We start from the raw sequence: 21,460 nt of genomic DNA on the forward strand, positions 1-21,460 counted from the left end.
CACAAATTGAATTTTATATATAAGAGTGATCGTCAGGACATTTTAAGTCAATATAGCAATGTCCGTCCGTCTGCCCGCCCGTCCCTCCGTTTGTATGTCGAAAGCACGCTAACTTTGGAAGGAGTAAAGCTAGCAGCTTGAAATTTTGAATAAATACTTCTTATTAGTGTAGGTTACTTGGAGTTATAAATGAGCCATAGTGGTCCATGTTTTGATATAGCTGCCATACAAACCGATCTTGGATCTTGACTTCTTGAGCCACTAGATGGCGCAGTTCTTATCTGCTTTGACTAAAATTTTGCATTTTGTTATGACTTCCAATAACTGTGCCAAGTATGGTCTGAATCGGTCCATAACCTGATATAGCTTCCATATAAACCGATCTTGAATCTTGAATTCTTGAGCCGCTAGAGGGCGCAATTCTTATTTGAATTGGCTGAAATTTTGCATGACGTGTGTTTTGTTATGATTTCCAACAAATGTGCCAAATATGGTTCATATCGGTCCATAACCTAATAGAACTGCCATATAAACAGATCTGGGGACTTGACTTCTTGAGCTTCTAGAGGGCGCAATTCCTATCCGATTTGGCTGAAATTTTGCATGGCGTATTTTATTCTTACTTTCAACAACTGTGTCAAATAAGGTTCAAATCGGTTCATAACCTGATATAGCTGCCATATAAACCGATCTGGGATCTTGACTTCTTAAGCCTCTAGAGGTCGCAATTATTATTCGATTTGCCTGAAATTTTGTACGACGGATTCTCTTATGACCATCAATATACGTGTTTATTATGGTCTGAATCGGTCTATAGCCCGATACAGCTCCCATATAAATCGATATCTCTATTTTACTTATTGAGCCCCCAAAGGGCGCAATTCTTATTCGAATTGGCTGACATTTTACACAGGTCTTCAACACATAATTTAATTGTGGTCCAAACCGGACCATATCTTGATATCGCTCTAATAGCAGAGCAAATCTTTTCTTAAATCCTTTTTTTGCCTAAGAAGAGATGCCGGAAAAAGATCTCGACAAATGCAATCCATGGTGGAGGGTATATAAGATTCGGCCCGGCCGAACTTAGCACGTTTTTACTTGTTTTAAGTCGATCTGGCTATGTCCGCCCGTCCGTCTGTCTGTCGGCAGCACGCTGACTTTCGAAGGAATAAAGCTTGCCGCTTGAAATTTTGCACAAATACTTTAAGTTAGTGTAGGTCGGTTGGTATTGTAAATGGGCAAAATCGGTCCATGTTTTGATATAGCTGCCATATAAACCGATCTTGGGTCTTGACTTCTTGAGCCTCTAGAGGGCGCAATTCTTATACGATTTTATTGAAATTTTTCAAGTAGTGTTTTGGAAGCACTTCCAACAACTGAGCTAAGTATGGTTAAAATCGGTCCATGTTTTGATATAGCTGTCATATAAACCCATCTTGTATCTTGACTTTTTGAGCCTCTAGAGGGCGCAATTCTCGTCCGATTTGGCTGAAATTTTGTAAGTTGTGTTTTGGAAGCACTTCCAACAACTACGCTAAGTATGGTTTTAATCGGTCCATGTTTTGATATAGCTGCCATATAAACCGATCTTGGGTCTTGACTTCTTGACCTAATAGAGGGCGCAATTCTTATCCGATTTAACTGAAATTTTGCACGTAGTGTTTTGGTTGCACTTCCAACAACTACGCTAAGTATGGTTTTAATCGGTCCATGTTTTGATATAGCTGCTATATAAACCCATCTTGTATCTTGACTTTTTGAGCCTCTAGAGGACGCAATTCTAGTCCGATTTACCTGAAATTTTGCATGAGTTGTTTTGTTATGACTCCCAATAACTGAGCTAAGTATGGCGTAAATCGGTATAGAACTTGATATAGCTGCCATATAAATCGAACTGGGATCTTGACTTCTTGATCCTCTAGAGGGCGCAATTCTCACCCGATTTGGCTGAAATTTTGTACAACGGCTTCTCTCATGACCTTCAATATACGTGTCTAAATCAATAGCTTGATACAGCTCCCATATAAACCTATCTCCCGATTTTGTTTCTTGAGCCCCTACCAGGCGCAATTCTTATCCTTATCCTTTGTCATGAAGTGTTTTATTACTCATCTGAAAGCTTCTGCCAAATTTTATCACTATCGATTCAGACATAGATATATAGATATAGATAGACATAGATATATATATGTCTATTTTCATCAAAATTAGAATCGTTTGTCCTTAAGCTAACAAGTGATTCGTGCAAAATTTCATGATGATTGGATAACAAATGCGGATAGACAGACAACAAGATTCGCGCCCAGAACTAGAAAATAATTCAGAGTCGATCGATAACATATTAACTGCCAAAGTAGTGGTTTCTTCAATGTTCCCAAAAAAAATTCGAAAGCCATTGCGGTAGATGTTATCGTAAACCGATTGTCATGATATTTTGTACTTCGCTTATCACGACCAAAAAGGAAAAAAAGGTTATTCAAGGGAATAACCACCTCTGAAAAGATTTCTCATGTTCCTGCCGGAGTTTGAACCCAGGCGTACGGCGTCAAAGGCGGACATGCTAACCTCTTCGCCATGGTGACCTTCTTACAACTAAGTTCGTTTGTGTAAATTTGCAACAGAATTCATTGTGGTGAGTTCCCAAGATTTAACCCAGCCGAACTTAGCACATTCTAACTTGTTTTAGATATGGAAATTTTAATTTCCAATATTAAATTTGTTAATATTTTCTTTTAACAAGGTAATACCCCAAGCTTTTCCAACTTCTACAAACAAGTTTACGAAATTTAATAACAGGACTTCATTTCTTAAGACCCTAACTGATGATTCGCAACAATTTTCTTATGTTGTCCATCCAACTGAATGATGGAGCTCAGCAGTGGTTCTGACGATGATGAGCATTTTGCCTTCAGTTTGATTTCTTTTAATCAAAATAGTTTATCCCAAACACAACAACGCATAAACGGCACACCATCCATACGGAGCTAAAGAAAATATCCTGGGAAAATTCAAATAAACGTTACACACTTTTGCTTATGGCATGGGTGTGCTGTCTCTCCTTCTCTCCCATTCTGGCCAAAGGTTTTAATCTTTAACAGTTGGACTGCGGCATAAACTTTTTCGTTGGTTTTATTTTTCTTTGCTGCTTCCTGTTTTGCCATGCAGAGAGAGAGAGAGAGAGTCAAACCTTTATGGGGTATAAAATGAAGTAAAGCACAAGTTGAGGTGGAGACAGGGCATTGCAAGCAATTTTTGACGAAAGGCAATAATTTTGGATCTTATGGAGAAAAAATGTCTCGGTGATTTGGAAAAAAGTTCCTTTAATGGTTAGTTTTTTTAATTTTTTTTAAAGAAATTTAAGAAATTGCCACTGGACACATCAATAGAACACTGTATTAAACTTAATCCCACCTTTCTGTTTACCTTTATATTCTCACGTTTTACTCAACAGAACCCATAACCCATTTGTGAAACTTTTATCAACTCAACCATTATAAATCGTATTTTAACCACTATGCATGGGTGATAAGTAGACAGCAATGCTAACTCAATATACCTCAGCGTGGAGGGTGGCAGAAAAAAAAATATTTATTCAATCACTTTAATAATGTCTGCCAGGCCCGTTGTGGGCCTTCTGTGTAGCAGTGGTGTGGGCAAAAAACAGTTATTGCCATTTTTCCTTTTTCTCGTCCATCTGAATGATTAATGCTAAAATTGACAGTTAATTAAGCACATCAATAAAAACACAAATGAAAAAAAAAGCTAGCAAAAGATGGGGTTTCTATTAAAACATTTAAAGATGGGCACTTAAAGACTATTTTTTTTGCGAAGAAATGTTTTAATGATTTAGTTGTAATGGAGAAATTTTTAAAGTATCAAAGAATTATTTTTGTCATGATAAGTGGACTGGGAAAATAGCCATCCTATGGTGGAGGGTATAAAAACAGATCAACGAAAGCAAAGAAAGTTTTAACTTTAATCAAAAATTTAAATTGTTATCGAAAACTTAAATTTGTATCAAAAATTAAAATTTTTTTGAATATTTAAATTTTTATCGATGATATAAATTTTTATCGATAATATATATTTTTATCGAAAATTTAAATTTTATCGAAAATTTTAAATTTTTATCGAAAATTTAAATTTTTATCGAAAATTTTAATTTTAGCGAAAACTTTAATTTTAGCGAAAATTTGAAATTTTTTGCGAAAATTTTAAATTTTTATCGAAAATTTTAAATTTTTATCGAAAATTTTAAATTTTTATCGAAAATTTTAAATTTTTATCGAAAATTTTAAATTTTTATCGAAAATTTAAAATTTTTATCGAAAATTTTAAATTTTTATCGAAAATTAAAATTTTTATCGAAATTTAAAATTTTTATCGAAAATTATATAAATTTTTATCGATTATATAAATTTTGATCAAATATTAATATATTTATCGAAAATTTAAATTTTTATCGAAAATTAAATTTTACCGAAAATTTTCAATTTTTATCGATTATATAAAATTTTATCGAAAATTAAATTTTACCGAAAATTCTCAATTTTTATCGATTATATAAATTTTTATCGAAAATTAAAACTTATCGAAAATTAAAATTTTTATCAAAAATTAAAATTTTTATCGAAAATTAAAATTTTTATCGAAACTTATAAATTTTTATCGAAGATTTTAAATTTCTATCAAAAATTTAAATTTTTATCAAAAACTTAAATGTGTAAAATTAAAAAAAAAAAATTATGAAAAAATTTGATTTGAAACTTTTCATTGTTTTCTCGTAGATCTCTTCTTTTATAATTCTTATTGTGCGTTTAAGATGATTTGGTTTTTGTTGGCATTTACCACAGGGATAACTACCAAACCAATGGTTGCCCAATTTATTGATAGGTTAACAACCGTGGGTGAGTTTCCATTTGGTTTTAAATCAAATTTCCATTTGGTTTTAAATCAAAATGTTTTCAAAAACTTGGTCGAAAAGTTAACGGACTGCAGTTTCTGGAATTCCATACCTTCATCAACAGCATTTTTCCACTAATTACCCAGTCAATCATTAATGTAATAAGCTCAGGCAAACATTGCCTAAATGAGAAAAAACTTTCCTCATAACTTCGACGAAAGCTGTCGGAAATATAAATAAAAAAATTTAATTTTAATCCCAAATTTGAAATTTCGTCGGAAATTTTAATTTTCAACGAACATTTGAATTTTCATCGAAGATTTTAATTTTCATCGATAATTTGAAATTTCATTGAAAATTGAATTTTCATAGAAAATTTAATTTTCATCGAAAATTTAAATTTTTATTGGAAATTTGAATTTTCGTCGAAAATTTTTATTTTCATCAATAATTTGAATTTGCATTGAAAATTTTAATTTTTTATCGAATGTTGTAATTTTCATCGGAAATTTGAATTTCATCAAACTTTTAATTTGAATTTTTTTCGATAACTTGAATTTTCATCGAAAATTTGAAATGTCATCGGCAATTTGAATTTTTAACAAAAATTTTAATTCCATCGAAAATTTAAATTTTGAACGAAAATTTGAATTTAATAATTTGAATTTTTATCGATTTGAATTTTTATCGGAAATTTTAGTTGTCATCGGATATTTGAATTTGCAGCGAAAACTTGAATTTTAATCGAAAATTTGAATTTTCATCGAAAATTGGAATTTTCAACGAAAACATGAATTTTCATTGAAAATTTTAATTGTCATCAAAAATTTGAATTTTCATCGAGAATTTGAATTTTTATCGAAAATTTGAATTGTCATCGGATATTTGAATTTTTAATGAAAATTTAAATTTTTATGAAAAATTTTAATTTTTAATTTGAATTTGTATCGAAATTTTAATTTTTATCGAAAATTTAAATGTATATCGATAGTTAGAATTTTCATCAAAAATTTGAATTTTCATTAAATTTTGAATTTTCATTAATATTTGAATTTTAATCGAAAATTTAAATTTTCATCGAAAAATTTAATTTTCATCGAAAATTTGAATTTTCATCGAAATTTTGAATTTTCATCGAAATTTTGAATTTTCATCGAAAATTTGAATTTTCATCAAAAATTTTAATTTCAATTAAAATTTTAATTTCAATTAAAATTTGAATTTTCATCGAAAATTTAAATTTTCATCGAAGAATTGAATTTTCATCGAAAAATTGAATTTTCATCGAAAATTTGAATTTTCATCGAAAATTTGAATTTTCATCGAAAATTTGAATTTTCATCGAAAATTTAAATTTTCATCGAAAATTTGAATTTTCATCGAAAATTTGAATTTTCATCGAAAATTTGAATTTTCATCAAAAATTTGAATTTTCATCGAAAATTTGAGTTTTCATGGAATATTTTAATTTTAATGGAAAATTTGAGTTTTCAACGAAAATTTGAATTTTCATTAAAAATTTGAATTTTCATTAAAAATTTGAATTTTCATTAAAAACTTTTGATTTGCATAAAAATTTGAATTTTCATATATTTCATAGACTATTTTTTTCTAAGCTCATAAAATTGATGATTAACTGGGTAATTCGTCGAATAATACCGCTGAGAAGCCAGAAACTGCATTCCGATTAACCTTTCGACCAAATTTTTGAAAGTATTTTTGATTTAAAACCAAATGGAGATTTTATTAATAAACTTGCTAATCCCGCCCGCTCTGCAGCGCCCGATGTTGCTATGTTATAGAGGAGTACTCCAAGTTTGGAAATTTCTGCCATGTGGATTTTTCTACACCCACCGTTGCGCAAAGGTTAGCTTGTGCGCCTATTACGCTAAACGCCTGGGTTCGAATCTTGGCGATAGCATCATAAACTTTTCACCGGTGGTTATCCCCTCCTAATTCTGGCGACATTTGTGAGGTATTATGCCAAAAGAGGTGCCCTTTTCATATATTTTTGTTTGTTTTTTTCTCATTTCTCGAACCACCCTAAGGCCTTAAATCACAAACAAATTATGAAATGCAAAAAAAAAAAACAGCATGTAATGAAATATGAGATTCATTGATGTTTATTTATCGTTTCAGATGAAATGAGATAAAGCTGCTCAAAATGTTTGCATCGGAAAATGTTTATACGCTTCACTTCCCAACCACTTCCCTTTCACTTTTCTCTACTTTCATTGTGACATTCGATGCGGGCGGGGCAGTACAAAAGGAAACGAGAATATTGAATGAATATTGAATCATCAGCCTTATCATCATAATCATCGATGCTTATCCATGCATCACTAAGTGCTCTCTCTCTCTCTCTCTCTCTCTCTCTCTCTCTCTCTCTCTCTCTCTCTCTCTCTTTGTGATGGAACTCTTGAAGCCAATCACACATGAATGTGAATTTAATCTTTGAAGAAATAAATATTCGTAATTCTTTTTTTGCATTTTGCCTTTTTTTTTGGTTTGGTTTGCTATTCTCTGCTCTTTGGCATCGATTACCAACCAAAGCGCCACTAAGATTATCATCTTGGAATAGAATTGTCAGTAATGTCATTGTTATATGAGAGTGTTTCATTGGTCGTGTTTCTTCTGCGAAAACAAAAGCAAACAAAGAAGAGATATAAAAAATAAACATTTCTCTAATGCGAAATAAGCCGATTCATAAATTATTGAAAAGAAACCCCAGGATTTCCAAGGATATGTGTACGTACAATATATAGATAAAGGTTCAATATGTGATGGTAACTCATCACACTGAACTGTTAGGAGTTAAGGTAAATTTGTAGGAAAACATTTCAATTGTCATGTGTTCAGAGAAGGATCAAAGGGAAATTTATCCAGAATGAAGGAATAATATCTGATTTAAGTTTAGCTCAAAGGAGCGATATTTTTAATTCGGTATTATAAAGGCTGTCATAGAACGCTACGTATTGTGGGCGAACTTACATGATTGAAAGAGTCCCAAATAGCACCAAACCCCGCCGCCTAAGTACAGGTTTTTAAAGCCATCAGCTAAGTATGGGGCATATACGCATCCTATAACGCGTTTTGCAACACATCGAAATATCCATTTCCGGCCATACAAAGAATATGTAGTAAAATTCTAAAACGATCTAACCTTCTACGTTCCTCTGTTCAGCCTCAGTTGTAATCACGCTGCAGCCTTTTGAAAGATTCTAACCCAAAAATTTCCACTAATCATTCTTTACCATAGGCAGGTTAAGTTCCACTTGGATCTCCTAAGCTATGCGTTCTAAAGGAAATGAAGCCTAAATTCGCGATTTCATCGAAAAATTCAAAATTTTATGGATAATCCGTCATATATCGAAACTTCACTTAGAAAACTTCAAAATGGCTGTATCTCCTAAACTATGCGTCCTAGTGGAAAATGAACTGAAATTCGTGAGTACATCTGGAAATTCAAAATTTCATCGAAAATCCACCTCAAATCAAAGTTCACTTAGAAAACTTTCATACGGCTTTAGCTCCTCAACAATGCGTCCTAGAAGGAAATGGGCCTTAAATCGTGACCCAGTCACAAAATTCAAAATTTCATCGAAAATCCATCATATATCGAAATTTCACTTAGAAAACTTTGAAATGGCTGAAATGGTGACTCCATCGGAAAAAATAAAATGCTATCGAAAATCGAAATTTCACTTAGAAATGTCGAAAACGGCTGTATCTCCTTAACTATGCGTCCCAGAGGAAAATGGGATTTAAATCATAACTCCATCGACATATTAAAAATTTATCGAAAATCGAAATTTCACTTAGAAAAGTTTAAAATTTTTGTATTTCATAAAAAAAGAAAAAATGGTCTTAATTCGTGACTCCATGGGAGAACAGAAAAAAATGTTTTCGAAAATCGAAATTTCGCTTAGTATAGTTTAAAATGAGCCCAGGAGAAAAATGGGACTTGATTCCTGACTCCATCGACAAACTAAAAATGTAATCGAAAATATATCAAACATCGAAATTTCACATAGAAAAGTTTAAAATGACTGTATCTCCTAAACTATGCGTCGTAGAAGAAAATGGGCCTAAATTCGTGACTCCATGGGAAAAAATTAAAATGTTATCGAAAATCGATCACTTAGAAATGTTTAAAATGGCTGTATCTATGCGGCCTTAATTCGTGACACCATCGATAAATTAAAAATTTTATCGAAAATCCATCAAACATCGAAATTTAACTTAAAAAACTTTTAAATGGCTGTATCTCCTAAACTATGCATCCAGAGGGAAATTAACTGTTGTTCGTGACTCCATCGGAAAAAATTAAAATGTTATCGAAAATCGAATTTTCAGTCAGAAAATTATTTAATTGTTATATCTTCTAAACTATGCGTCCCAGAGAGAAATGGGCCTTAACTCGTGACTCCATGGGAGACAATTAAAATGTTATCGAAAATCGAAGTTTCAGTTAGAATATTTTATAATTGCTACATCTCCTAAACTATGCGTCTCAGAGAAAAAGGGGCGTTAATTCATGACTCCATGGGAAAAAATGAAAAATGTTATCGAAAATCGAAATTACACTTAGAAAAGTTTAAAACGACTATAACTCCTTATCTGTGCGTCCCAGAGGGAATTGAGCCTAATTTCGCGACTCCATGGGAGAAAATTTAAATGTTATCGAAAATCGAAATATCACTTAGAAAGGTTTAGAATGGCTATATCTGCTAACTATGCGTCCCAGAGGGGAGTGGGCCTTAATTCGTGATTCCATGGGAAAGAATTAAAATGTTATCGAAAATCAAAATTTCACTTAAAAAACTTTAAAATGGCTATATCTCCTAAACTATGCGTCCTAGTGGGAAATGGGCCTGAATTCGTGACTCTATCAAAAATTCAAAATTTCATCGAAAATCCATCATAAATCTAGAAATCTCTTGGAAAAAATAAATGGGCCTTACCGATATATATTCCGATCTGCCGATAAATGGTCTGAAGCCCATAAATGCCTTATTTTTTATCCGATTTCGCTGAAATTTGAAATAGTGAGTAGTTTGAAGTCTCCCGATGTCTGACCCAAATATGGTCCAGATCGGACTATATGTAGATATAGCTGCCATATAGACTGATCTGCCGATAAAGGGACTGAAGCCCTTAAAACATTTATTTATTACACGATTTCGTTGAAATTTGAAACAGTGGGTTAATTTAAGCCTCCCGATATCTGACCTAAATATAATTCAGATCGGACTAAATATAGATATAGCTGCTATAAAGACCGATCTGCCGATAAAGGGACTAAAGCCCATAAAAGCATTATTTTTTTATCCGATTTCGCTGAAATTTTAAACAGTGAGTAATTTTAGGTCTCCCGACACCTGACCCAATAATGGATTAAATCGCACTATATTTAGATATAGCTACCATATAGACCGATCTCCAAATAAAGGGTCTGAAGCCCATAAAAGCTTTATTTATTACCCGATTTCGCTGAAAATTTAAACAGTTGGTTATTTTAAGCCTTCCGACTTCTGACCTAAATATGGATTTAATCGGACTATATTTAGATATAGCTGCCATATAGACCGATCTGCCGATAAAGGGTCTGAAGCCCATAAAAGCATTGTTTTTCATCCGATTTCGCTGAAATTTGAAACAGTGAGTAGTTTTACTCCTCCTAACATAAGACTCAAATATGGTTCAGATCGAAGTCTATTTAGATATAGCTGCCATATACCCCGATCTACCGATAAAGGGTCTAAAGCCCATTAAAGCTTTATTTATTACCCTTTCTTGTTGAAATTTGAAATGCAAAATTCAACAGTGTTTTACATTTATTAGACCACTCAATGTCCCTGCGGAATTTGGGTGCATAAGTTGTCTAATTTTCATTGGATTGTGAGGAAAGGGGGTTTACATATATACCCGTGTTGGTGGGTATCCAAAGTTCGTCCCGGCCTAACTTAATGCCTTTTTATTTGTTTCCTCTAGGCTATTTCAATTAAAATATGTATTTCCTTGAAATTTGTCTCTTGCCATGCATCCTTCTGTTTTGAACTTTACCTGCCCTTGCCAAAATAGTCAGACACTGGCTGAGTATCCTTGATATGCTAATGTTAAAGTTAAGCTCTTCATAGAAGTGTTCTTACCAAAAATCTACTTGTATATGTAAATAAATATGTGTGTGTGGGTGTGTGTGTGTGTGCCTTTCATGCATCCTTTCAACTACTCCCGTTGTCAATGTCATCGTCTGGAATGGAGAAAAATGACAAACCACAACGGAAAAACACAATCTCATTATATATGGTTTTGGATTTGTGGCCCATTTACCTTGTTCTGCGAGCAGGAGGAGGCGGAGGCCATTTCATAACTTTTGAAAATAATGTCAAGGTAAAACGAGAACGAGAACGGTATGACGGTGTCGCCACCAAAACAACATGCACTTGTTGAGAGCATGGTAATCACCAATGGCCTTGGATGGTTGTTAGTCCTTCTTTTTTTGCCATTGAGACTTGAGCAAATTTTTGATAGACATTTACAAGCGGGGGAAAGCCAAATTTCAACTGCATTGTCATATGGTTTAAATTCCAAAATTGATTTCTATTTTTTGCCCCAATTTGCTGGGAACACGAAATAGTGAACGGCTGCATTCATGTTCCATGGATGTGTTTTATAGAAATAAAGAAAATAATATTCTGGCTCAAGGACTTGTGGCATAACAACTCTAGAGGTTAGAGGTGACATTGATAAATGCACTTGCGAAGAGAGAAAACGTTTTTTCTTGGTTCCTGTGGAATTGAACCATGTCATAGACTGTTATTGCAGCAAGAGAAATGACTCTGTAACTAAAGCCACAAGTTGTGGTAAGGAAAAGAAAGAACTGAAGTTGTATTTCATATGCAAGGACCATTGCAAGGGGACTTTAGTTTGTTAGACACGATTCGATTTGAAACTCCTACAAATTGTTTGAAGGACAATATGGTTCCCTGGATTAATTTTTTCGCGCTCATTTTTTTCTTTTTGTATATTTTGCCATATTTGTTTTTCATATTCCTATCAATTTTCCTTTCGGTAATATAGCTGCCTTTATACGAAATTATGAAATTTTATGGAGACCTAGAAAAACAAAGTGAAAAGCTACAACATATGACAATTTGCTGGGATTTTCCCACAATACATTTCATCCTTCATAAAATTAAGGCCTAACAGTACAAAAAAAAAATCGAAGGAAAAAGAAAACAAAAATTTGAAGCGCCCCTGTTCCCCTGAAAATAAAAGTTGGCCACTGGAAATTGGGTTGCTCGAATTTTTATTCACTTATATGAACTTTTTCTTTTGCATATTCACAATGAATGGCATTGAAAGGGCCATGCGAAGTGATAAAAGTTTTAGCATAAGATACAGATTAATGCAAATGAGGGTTGTCCTTAATATTTATAAGAGGGCTCTTTGAGAGATCTCCATTCCTATCACTCAGTTTGTGCGTAGTCATCGCAAGGGTTACAATATCTTGTTTGCCAACTCTTATTTTTTCCATGGGATCTCTACACCTCCTCCTCCAGCAGAAAGCAGAAAGTTTTCCGTTCTTCAATATTCCTTTTTGATTTTCAATTTCGCGGATTATCGAATATGTTTAGCATAGAAATGGCGGAATTTGTAGGTCGCGAGCTTGAAATGTTCTTGCTTAGATTATTACTGAAATTTATGTTAACCCTCATTTCTGGGGGTATAACAGCAAAGAAAATACCAAGTTTTTGCTTTAAAACCAGAGACTAAAGGAAGACAAGAAGAAGACCAAACAAAGAACCCCATGTTCTTGTATATTTGGACAAAAATGACTTTCTATAAGTGTTCAAGAACTCAAATCGAGAGATCAGTTCATATGAGAGCTCTATTCACCATACAAAATTTTGTCGTTTTGGGGCAAATGACCTTAAATCGGAATGTCGGTCCATTTGGCTACAATATCCAAATATGGTTCGATCACGACCATACTTGTCTCGGATGTTGAGGAGTATAAACAAGCAAAAAGGCATTAAGTTCGGCCGGGCCGAACTTTGGATACCCACCACCTCGGATACCCACCCCCTTTCGTCACAATCCGATGAAAATTGGATAGCTTATGCACCCAAATTCGGCACCGACATTGAGTGGTCTTATAAAAACAAGGCACTGTTGAATTTTGTATTGGGTTGCCCAAAAAGTAATTGCGGATTTTTCATATAGTTGGCGTTGACAAATTTTTTCACAGCTTGTGACTCTGTAATTGCATTCTTTCTTCTATCAGTTATCAGCTGTTACTTTTAGCTTGCTTTAGAAAAAAAAAAGTACAAAAAAAATTCGCAATTACTTTTTGGGCAACCCAATAGAAAATTCAACAGTGCCTTGTTTTTATAAGACCACTCAATGTCTGTGCCGAATATTTCAATATTTGTGCAACCCTATATTTCAAATTTCAAAAAAATTGGGTAATAAATAAAGCTTTTGTAAGCTTCAGACACTTAACCGGCATATCGGTCGATATGACAGCTATATCTAAATACAGTCCTACAATCTGTTTAAAACTACTCGAAATATTCGTCTGAGATATTTTATTTCGAACTAGCCATGTCCGTCCGTCCGTCTGTCCGCCCGTCCGTCTGTCCGCCCGTCTGTCCGCCCGTCCGTCTGTCCGTCCGTCTGTCCGTCCGTCTGTCCGTCCGTCTGTCCGTCCGTCTGTCCGTCCGTCCGTCCGTCTGTCCGTCCGTCTGTCCGTCCGTCTGTCCGTCCGTCTGTCCGTCAGTCTGTCCGTCCGTCTGTCCGTCCGTCTGTCCGTCTGTCCGTCCGTCTGTCCGTCCGTCCGTACATCCGCCCGTCCGTCTGTCCGTCCGTCTGTCTGTCGAAAGCACGTTATCTTTCGAAGAAGTAAAGCTAACCGCTTGAAATTTTGCACATATACTTCTTATTAGCGTACGTCAGTTGGGATTGTTTTGATATAGCTGCCATATAAACCGATCTTGGGTCTTGACTTCTTGAGCCTCTAGAGGGCGCAAATCTTATCCTATTGAAATGAAATTTTACACGAAGTGTTCTGTTATGATATCCAACAACTTTGCCAAGTATGGTTTAAATCGGTCCATAACCTGATATAGCTGCCATATAAACCGATCTTGGATCTTGACTTCTTGACTTCTTGAGCCTCTAGAGGGCGCAATTCTTATTCTATTGAAATGAACAACATGATTTGTTATGATTTGCACAACGTGATTTGTTATGATTTCCAACAACTGTGCCAAGTATGGTTTCAATCAGTTCATAACCTGATATAGCTGTCATATAAACCGATCTTGGATCTTGACTTCTTAAGCCTCTAGAGGGCGCAATTCTTCTCCGAATTGGCTGAAATTTTGCACGACGTGTTTTGTTACGATATCCAACAACTTTGCCAAGTATGGTTTCAATCGGCTCACAACCTGATATAGCTGTCATATAAACCGATCTTGGATCTTGACTTCTTGAGCCTTTAGAGGGAACAATTCTCGTCCGATTTGACTGAAATTTTGCAAGAAAAGTTTTGTTATGACTTCCAACAACTGTGCTAAGTACGGCGCAAATCGGTATATAACCTGATATAACTGCCATATAAACCGATCTTGGGTCCTGGCTTCTTGAGCCTCTAGAGGGCGCTATTCTTATCCGATTGGAATGAAATTTTGCACAACGTGTTTTGTTATGATATCCAACAACTTTGCCAAGTATGGTTTCAATCGGTCCATAACCTGATATAGCTGTCATATAAACCGATCTTGGGTCTTGACTTCTTGAGCCTTTAGAGGGAGCAATTCTTATCCTATTGAAATGAAATTTTGCACGACGTGTTTTGGTATCACTTCCAACAACTGCGCTTAGTATTGCTCAAATCGGTCTATGTTTTGACATAGCTGCCATATAAACCGATCTTGGGTCTTGACTTCTTGAGCCTTTAGAGATAGCAATTCTCGTCCGATTTGACTGAAATTTTGCAAGAAAAGTTTTGTTATGACTTCCAACAACTGTGCTAAGTACGGCGCAAATCGGTATATAACCTGATATAGCTGCCATATAAACCGATCTAGGATCTTGACTTCTTGAGCCTCTAGGGGGCGCAACTCTCATCCGATTTGGAAGAAATTTACTATTTTTCCGCCCCCTTCCGAAATTAACAAACTATAAAGCCTATTTCTCCTTCCTGACAATATCCGTAATCTTTAATAGCTTTCATTTGAATCCCATATTGTCATGATCGTCAAATAAAACTATTTTATGGGGTTTTGGGGTTAGGGCGGCCCCCCAGTTACTTGGACCCAATTTTTAATATGAAATTCGTTCTCTACTCCTGAATATCTTTCATTTGAGTACCATATTGTTCCGATCGGTGCACTTTTATTTTTGAGGTAAGGGGGAGGGTCCGCTCCCCTCCCGATATCAAAAATTATAAAGCCTATGTTTCCTTCCAGACCAGCCTACACAATCTGTGAAAATGTCAAGGTAATCGGTTCAGCCGTTTTTGAGTCTATACGGAACAAACAAACAAACCGACAAACAAACAAACAAACAAAAATTTATTTTTATATTGGGTTGCCCGAAAAGTAATTGCGGATTTTTCATATAGTCGGCGTTGACAAATTTTTTCACAGATTGTGACTCTGTAATTGCATTCCTTTTTCTGTCAGTTATCAGCTGTTACTTTTAGCTTGCTTTAGAAAAAAAAGTGTAAAAAAATTATATTTGATTAAAGTTCATTCTAATTTTTATTAAAAATGCATTTACTTTCTTTTAAAAAATCCGCAATTACTTTTTGGGCAACCCATATATGGGAGATTTATTAGGTTATGGACCGATTTTCACCTTGGCATGGTAGTTGCAAGTCATAACACAATCCTTCTTACAAAATTTCAGACAAATTGGATAACAATTGTGGCTTTTAGGGGATCAAGAAGTCAAATCTGACCTATATGGCCCATTTGTAGTCCCAACAGAGAGGCAGGAGCCACTCAGACTCTATCTGACCAGTTCTATCCGTCTGATCGCGTCAGTTTCAAGGCAATCATAGTGCTAGAGTCATGTAACGAATATATCAGTTAGTCATAGACACCGTGAAGTTAGCTAACCACAACAGCTATTAATAACTGATTTATTTGTGACAAGACTCCAGCACTATGATTGCCGTGAGACTGACGCGGTTAGACGGATAGAATAGGTCAGATAGAGTCTGAGTGGCTCCTGTCTACAGGGGGCTACAATGGGCAATATAGGCTCAGATTTGACTTCTTGATCACCTAGAAGCCACAGTTGTTATCCGATTTGCCTCAAATTAGGAAGGAAGGGTTGTGTTATGACTTTCAACTACAGTGCTAAGTAAGGTTAAAATCGGGGAGCGGATCCTGACTACCCTCTTTGTCAATTTATTCGTGTCGGTTCGCCATTTGGTCGCAAAGTGTTGTGTCTCCAAAACTCCCTTTCTAAGGCTAATCGGTATATAGTAGACGCAGGACACTGCCCTTTGGGCAAGTTTGTTTCCAATTTTGTTTGGATTTGTGGTAGATCAAAGAAAGTCTAGACACTTTCTTTGAAGAGCAGTGCCTACTACAGTGCTGCATAGCTTTGTGCATTTGTTTGTCAACGACATCATTTCAGTCCTGAATCCGTCAAACTGTAGTAGAAAACGCACTACCAGGTACCTGGTGGTTACAGAAGCCCTCAGGCCACATTCATTGTTTCGACTCATAGATTTTCCAAGAGTGGCAAATATGGTTTACCAAACCACTGTACCAAGCCCATGATAATGGCTCGAATGGTAAATATGATTGAGCTCATGGGGACATTGTCAACAAAAACTGAAACTTTAACTGAACCTGTTGCTGCTTTTTCTTTTTCGTTTTCTTTCCCTCACACTCCTTCCCTTATGTCCGACTTCCTCTCCAACTTCTTCAGTGGATTACGCGTGTATTCTTGTAATTTTTTGATTAGCCTTCCTTTCATGAACTTTTGTTTACAAATTATATCTTGATTATTTTCCTTTAAGATAATCCTCACAAAATTAAACCAAAAGAAACCCCAAACAAAAGAAAAATTGAAACCTATCGCCAAAGACATGAGCAACACCCATTACGGTTGAAAGCTTTTGCAGCGGAAACTTTTTCCTCTTTAGTAAGTACTCGGTTGCTCTTGGACTTAATGTCAAAGCATTATTTCAAGTACAATTTTGGCCTTGGTTGAACTGGGTTGGCAAAGTACTTCCTCAATTGTCATTCATTTATAAAATTGAACAAATTAATTATTTGGTTTCGTCTTCTGCTTTCCTGGGATTCTAGGGGCTTTTGCTCGTGTTTTTAGTGTGTTTTGGTGTCTATTAAGACACAACAGTTCAGTATGTTCTAGCCCAAGGACTGTTGACAATTTGACCTTCTATTGATTTCATTAGGAGTGAAATGAAAGGCAAATGCTCGAGCGGAGTACTTCACCCAAAATGCTTAACATTTCTTAATTAAATGCTCGACGAAAGTATGTTCGGACAATTGTTTCTAAAATTAGGCCACTTAAATGAGTTTTATGTACCTTTTTTTTTGGGTTACGATTTCTGTTTTTATTGCTGACCACATTTTTTTGATTTTGTTTGCATGTCCTCATTGCAAGAGGAGTGGGAGGAAAGTAGGGCTGTGCCGACAGCTATATCTAAATCTGAGCCGATTGCTACTAAATTCACCAGTAATATCGAGAGTCATAAGAAAGTCATTCCTGCAAAATTTCGAAAGAATCCGTTTAAAACTGAGCACTTTCTTGCAATATTTCTCAAAATCGGACGAACATATATATGGGAGCTATATCTAAATCTGAACCGATCTCCATGATATTCACCAGCAATATTGAGGATCAGGAGAAAATCCCTCCTACCGAATTTCGAGAAGATCGGTTAACAAAAGACCATTCTATTGCAATATTACTTCAAATCGGACGAACATATATATGAGAGCTATACCTAAATCTGAACCGATTTCGAGCAAACTTCTCAGATACTGTGACAGTCGTCAAGGAAAGCGTTGTACGAAGTTTTGGGAAGATTGGTCAATAAATGCGCTTGCAGTGGCTCTAGAAGTGAAAATCGGGCGATATATATATATGAGAGCTATATATAAATCTGAACCGATTTCCATGATATTCACCAGCAATATTGAGGGCCAGGAGAAAATCCCTCCTACTGAATTTCGAGAAGATCGTTTAACAAAAGACCATTCTATTGCAATATTACTGCAAATCGGACGAACATATATATGGGAGCTATATCTAAATCTGAACTGATTTCCAGTAAACTTCTCACATACTGTGACAGTCGTCAAGGAAAGCGTTGTACGAAGTTTTGGGAAGATGGGTCAATAAATGCGCTTGCAGTGGCTCTAGGAGTGAAAATCGGGCGATATATATATATGAGAGCTATATCGAAATCTGAACCGATTTCCATGAATTTCACCAGTAATATCGAGAGTCATAAAAAAATCCCTCATGCCAAATTTCGAGAGAATCGGTTAACAACTGACCATTTTATTGCATTATTACTGAAAATCGGACGAACATATATATAGGAGCTATATCTAAATCTGAACTGATTTCCAGTAAACTTCTCACATACTGTGACAGTCGTCAAGGTAAGCGTTGTACGAAGTTTTGGGAGGATTGGTCAATAAATGCGCTTGCAGTGGCTCTAGGAGTGAAAATCGGGCGATATATATATAAGAGAGCTATATCGAAATCTGAACCGATTTCCATGAATTTCACCAGTAATGTCGAGAGTCATAAAAAAAACCCCTCTTGCCAAATTTCGAGAAAATCGGTTAACAAAAGACCAATTTTTTGGAGTATTACTGCAAATCGGACGAACATATATATGGGAGCTATATCTAAATCTGAACTGATCCCTCCCTCCCCCTTACCCCAAAAGTATTAACCAAAAATAAAAGTGGACCTATCGGGACAATATGGGATTCAAATGAAAGGCATTCAAGAGTAGTGTAGGAATTTCATAATAAAAGTTGGGTTCAAGTACCTGGGGAGCCGCCTCAACCCCAAAACCCCTTAAAATAGTTTTTATACCCTCCACCATAAGATGGGGGGTATACTAATTTCGTCATTCTGTTTGTAACTACTCGAAATATTCGTCTGAGACCCCATAAAGTATATATATTCTTGATCGTCGCGACATTTTATGTCGATCTAGCCATGTCCGTCCGTCTGTCCGTCCGTCCGTCCGTCCGTCTGTCCGTCCGTCCGTCCGTCCGTCTGTCCGTCCGTCCGTCCGTCCGTCTGTCTGTCGAAAGCACGCTAACTTTCGAAGGAGTAAAGCTAGCCGCTTGAAATTTTGCACAAATACTTCTTATTAGTGTAGGTCGGTTGGTATTGTAAATGGGCCATATCGGTCCATGTTTTGATATAGCTGCCATATAAACCGATCTAGGGTCTTGACTTCTTGAGCCTCTAGAGTGCGCAATTCTTATCCGATCAGAATGAAATTTTGCACGACGTGTTTTGTTATGATATCCAACAACTGTGCCAAGTATGGTTCAAATCGGTATATATCCTGATATAGCTGCCATATAAACCGATCTTGGGTCTTGACTTCTTGAGCCTCTAGAGGGCACAATTCTTATCCGATTGGAATGAAATTTCGCACGACGTGTTTTGTTATAATACCCAACAACTGTGCCATGTATGGTTTAAATCGGTTCATAACCTGATATAGCTGCCATATAAACCGATCTTGGGTCTTGACTTCTTGAGCCTCTAGAGGGCACAATTCTTATCCGATTTGAATGAGTTTCTGCACGAAGTATTTCGTCATGATATCCAACAACTGTGCCAAGTATGGTGCCAAATCGGTCCATAACCTGATATAGCTGTCATATAAACCGATCTGGGATCTTGACTTCTTGAGCCTGTAGAGGTCGCAATTATTATCCGATATGCCTGAAATTTTGTACGACGGATCCTCTCATGACCACCAACAAACGTGTTTATTATGTTCTGAATCGGTCTGTAGCCCGATACAGATCCCATATAAATCGTTCTCTCTATTTTACTTCGTGAGCCCCAATGGGCGCAATTCTTATACGAATTGGCTGAAATTCTACACAGATCTCCAACATATAATTTAATTGTGGTCCGAACCGGACCATATCTTGATATCGTTTTAATAGCAGAGCAACTCTTTTCTTATATCCTTTTTAGCCTAAGAAGAGATGCCGGGAAAACCACTCGACAAATGCGATCCATGGTGGAGGGTATATAAGATTCGGCCCGGCCGAACTTAGCACGCTTCTACTTTTTTTTTTTTTTGACAATCTTGACAATATGGGACTCAAACAAAAAAGGTATTCGGGAGTAGATTACAAATATGGTCAGGAAAAAGAAATATGCTTTATAATTTGTTGATATCGGATGGGGGGCGGACCCTCCCCGTTATCCCAAAAATACCACCCAAAATCACAAGTGAACCGATAAAGACAATATGGATATCAAATGAAAGGTATTGAAGAGTAGAATACGAATATGGTATTGCAAATTGGATCAGAGTACCCAGGGAGTCGCTCTAACCCAAAAATGTCTAAAAACAGAAAAATTGGTCGTCCATATCAATATGGGGCTTTAATGAAAGGTATTCGGAAGTATATTACGAAACTGGCATACAAAATTAGATCGATGTGTAGGGGGTCACCCCACCCCCCAAAAACTTCCCAAATGGGCGTATGACCCATCATGACTATATGAGACTCGGTTTGATTGTTTGTTCCGTAGAATCTAAAATGGCTGAACAGATTTACTTAAAATGTTCGTCGATTGCGTAAGTTTGTCAGGAAGGAAACATAGGCTATACAATTTTTCGGTATCGGAAAGGGGAAGTACCCTCCCCCTTAACCAAAAACCCCACCCAAAACCAAAAGAGGACTGATGGCCACAATATGGGTATCAAATGAAAGGTATTGGAGACTAGAAAATGAATATCATATTAAATGTTGAGTTAAGATTTTGAGTACCCAGCGGGCCCCCCAAACCAAAAAACTCCTCTTAACAGAAATATTCGACGTTCCTATCAATATAGGACTCAAATGAAAAGTATTCGGCAGTAGATTACAAATATGGCATAAAAATTTTAGGTCCAAGTAATGGGAGGTTGCCTCACCTCCAAATTACCCCAAATGGGCATATCAGCCGACCATAGCTAAAAAGGATTCAAATGAAAGATATTTGGGAGAAGATTAAAAAAAATATGGCATTAAAATTTGTGTTCAAGTCAAGGTGGCTCTTTTCCTCCTAAAAAACATGTCGAATAGATTATTTGACCCATTATGGCAATATGGGACTCAAATGAAAGATATTTGGGAATATTGGGTTGCCCAAAAAGTAATTGCGGATTTTTTAAAAGAAAGTAAATGCATTTTTAATAAAACTTAGAATGAACTTTAATCAAATATACTTTTTTATACTTTTTTTTCTAAAGCAAGCTAAAAGTAACAGCTGATAACTGACAGAAGAAAGAATGCA

At 35.6% G+C, this 21,460-nt stretch overlaps 1 protein-coding gene across 1 annotated transcript in view; it reads right to left on the reverse strand.

Moving 5' to 3' along the window:
- LOC106088468 (mucin-19-like) overlaps positions 1-21,460 on the reverse strand; it is a 471,415-nt gene that overhangs the window by 270,664 nt on the left and 179,291 nt on the right. The window lies entirely within an intron of this gene.

Source organism: Stomoxys calcitrans, chromosome 4 (genome assembly GCF_963082655.1).
Source record: "Stomoxys calcitrans chromosome 4, idStoCalc2.1, whole genome shotgun sequence".
NCBI lineage: Eukaryota > Metazoa > Arthropoda > Insecta > Diptera > Muscidae > Stomoxys > Stomoxys calcitrans.